The sequence below is a fragment of the Mastomys coucha genome, unplaced genomic scaffold (genome assembly GCF_008632895.1).
Source record: "Mastomys coucha isolate ucsf_1 unplaced genomic scaffold, UCSF_Mcou_1 pScaffold23, whole genome shotgun sequence".
In the NCBI taxonomy this organism is placed as follows: domain Eukaryota; kingdom Metazoa; phylum Chordata; class Mammalia; order Rodentia; family Muridae; genus Mastomys; species Mastomys coucha.
This window is the reverse complement of record NW_022196906.1, coordinates 40,377,676-40,380,344: the sequence shown is the minus strand read 5'-3', so window position 1 is coordinate 40,380,344 and position 2,669 is coordinate 40,377,676.

The window sequence follows — 2,669 nt, the reverse complement described above, 5'->3', positions numbered from 1 at the left end:
CTCTGCAGGGACAGCAAGGAGCTCTGTGTCACCACGTTTGCAGATCGTTTGCAGATCAGTGGGCCTGGCCTCCTGGCTCATTGCCACGTTCTGTTCAGGACCACTAAGTGTTGAAATGTGGATGCATACCGAAATAAAGGCAATTTGTTGTGTTGCAAAAAAAAAAAAAAAAAATGAAGAGAAGAGGAGAGAGACTAGGGAGGGAAATGGGCTGGAGAAATGAAAGGGGAAGGACAGAAGAGGAGAAGGAAGGAGAACATGGGGAAGGAGAGGAGATGACAGGGGAGGGGAGGGCAGGGTAGAAGAGGGTTTCGGCTCATGGTCGAGCACTTACCTAGCATGCTAGTGGCCCTGAGTTTGACTCTCGGAACTTGGGGAAAAGGAAAAAGAAGGGGGATTCCAGCCACTTCTGTAACGTAAGGCTTCTGGGTCTCCTGACTCGGCTTACGGAGCTGATCTTGGCTTCTGCTGCTCCTGCTGCTTCCGGTCTTCTCACAGTCATTGTTTCCACAGGGAATGTCTCCCACAGGCTTGGGTACTTTAACACTGGGTAGCCAGCAGGTGGTGTTGAGAAAATATATAACCTTTACGAGATTGGACCCTTGGTAGAGGAAGTGGGTCACTGGGGCGGGGGAGGGGGGCAAGGGGCGGGGGGGCCGTGAATCAAGAAGTTTGATGCCCGGCTCTACTTCCTGTCCAGTTTTGCTGCCTGTTCTGTAAAGATCTAAGGAGGTGAAGAGTCTCAGCCTCTCTTCTTACAGGCACACTTATCTGCCACAGTGTACTTACTGTTCCTCGAATCAGGAGACAAAGTAAGTCCTTTGTTCCCTAAGTTTCTCTTGCAGGCATTTATTTGGTCGCAGTGACTACAAAGTAAATAAGGCGTTCTCTTTGACACATTCACCCTACTACCTCTCTTAGCCTCAGGCTCTGCATCTTTTTTGACAGGGCTAGCCTGGGACACTGCAGTGGCTGGGAACATTAGAGGAGACCAGGGCAAGGGTCTCGTAGGCCTTCCTTGGTGACCGTGATGACAGTGACAGTACAATTCTCTCACTCAGGTCCACAGCACAAAAGGTACTCGACAGAACAGAATTTTGAAATGTATTTTTATTGTTTTTAATTGGGGGGGGTTCTATGCATGTAAGTGTGTGTGTCTGTTGTCTGTGGAAGCCAGAGGCCCCAGATCCCCCAGAGCTGGAGTTGCAGGCATTTGTGAGCTGCCCAGTGTCAGTGCTGGGAACCAAACTCAAGTCCTTTACAAGAGCAATCCATGGCCTTAGCCAATCCATCGCCCCAGCCCCACAGCACAGACTTTAGCCCAAGGATTCAGACTCCTTTCATAGGTCTTCGTTAGCGCTTCCATTGCTGTGATGAAACACCATGACCAAAGCAACTTAGGGTGAGCCCAGTTTACTTCAGCTCATAAATGTAAAATCAATCATCCAGGGAAATGAGGGCAGGAGCTCAAGTCAGGAACCTGGAGGCTGGAGCTGAGGCAGAGGCCATGGAGGGATGCTGCTTACTGGCTTACTTGCATGGCTTACTCTGCCTGCTTTCTTACTGCACCCAGGACCACTAGCCCAGAGGTTGCACTGCCCACAGTAAGCTAGGCCATCTCATATCAATCACCAATAAATAAATCATCAATAAAGAAAATGCACCATTAGTCTTGCTGTACTGGTGGAGGCACTTTGCTTGATTGAAGTTCCTTCTTCCTCAATGACTCTGGCCAACCACAGACATTCACTCACTTTCTGAAGTCTCCACAAGAATTACTTGTTGGGAATCTTAGGAAAGTCTGACATAGGGCAGTGATCTCCCCTCCTCTCTGCACGTCTGTTCCCTCGCTCTCTCCAGCATTCTGTACTCACCGGCACCCCTCTCACACAAGGGTGTGTGAGCAAAAAAGGGCTCTGTGATAGTTACCCACAGAATCTAGAATCACAAGCTTCTGGGCATGCTAGTGAGGGGTTATTAGATTACGTTAACTGACGTGGAGAAGCACACCTTAAATGTCAGTGGGAATGTCTCATGGGCTGGAGCCCCAGACAAAGGAAAAAGTCAGGCTGTAGAGACGGCTCACAGTTAGGAGTGTATACTGCTCTTACAGAAGGCGTGAGTTCAGTTCCCAGCACTCTCACAACAGGCAGCCCACCTGTACGCCCAGCTCTGGGGATCCTACACTGTCTTCTGGCCTCTCCAGGTATCTATGCCCATATGCACATACCCACACGCACACACATTATTTTAAGTAATAAATGGATTAAAATACAAAGGAGACAGTGGAATGAACCAAAGTGTCCATCACTCTGTTTCCCGACTGTAGATGATGGTGGCCAGCCAACCATATTCTGCCACCACATCTTCCCTGTCATGATGGAATGTATTGCCTTGAACTATAAGACAGAATGAATCCTTCCTTTCTTAAATTGCTTGTCAGATATTTTGTTAGGGCAATGAGAAACATAACTAACACAGACACATTGGGTAGACGAGTAGAAGAATGGATGGGTGTTGGGCCCAGGTGTCTCTGCTGAGGCCTGGGGCTCTCTGCTGCTGATGCCGGTGATGCGTGTTAGTTAGTTAAAAGGAGGCGATGCCTGAGTGAGGTAACCCAATCACAAAAGAACAAACACGGTATGCACTCACTGATAAGTGGTTATTAG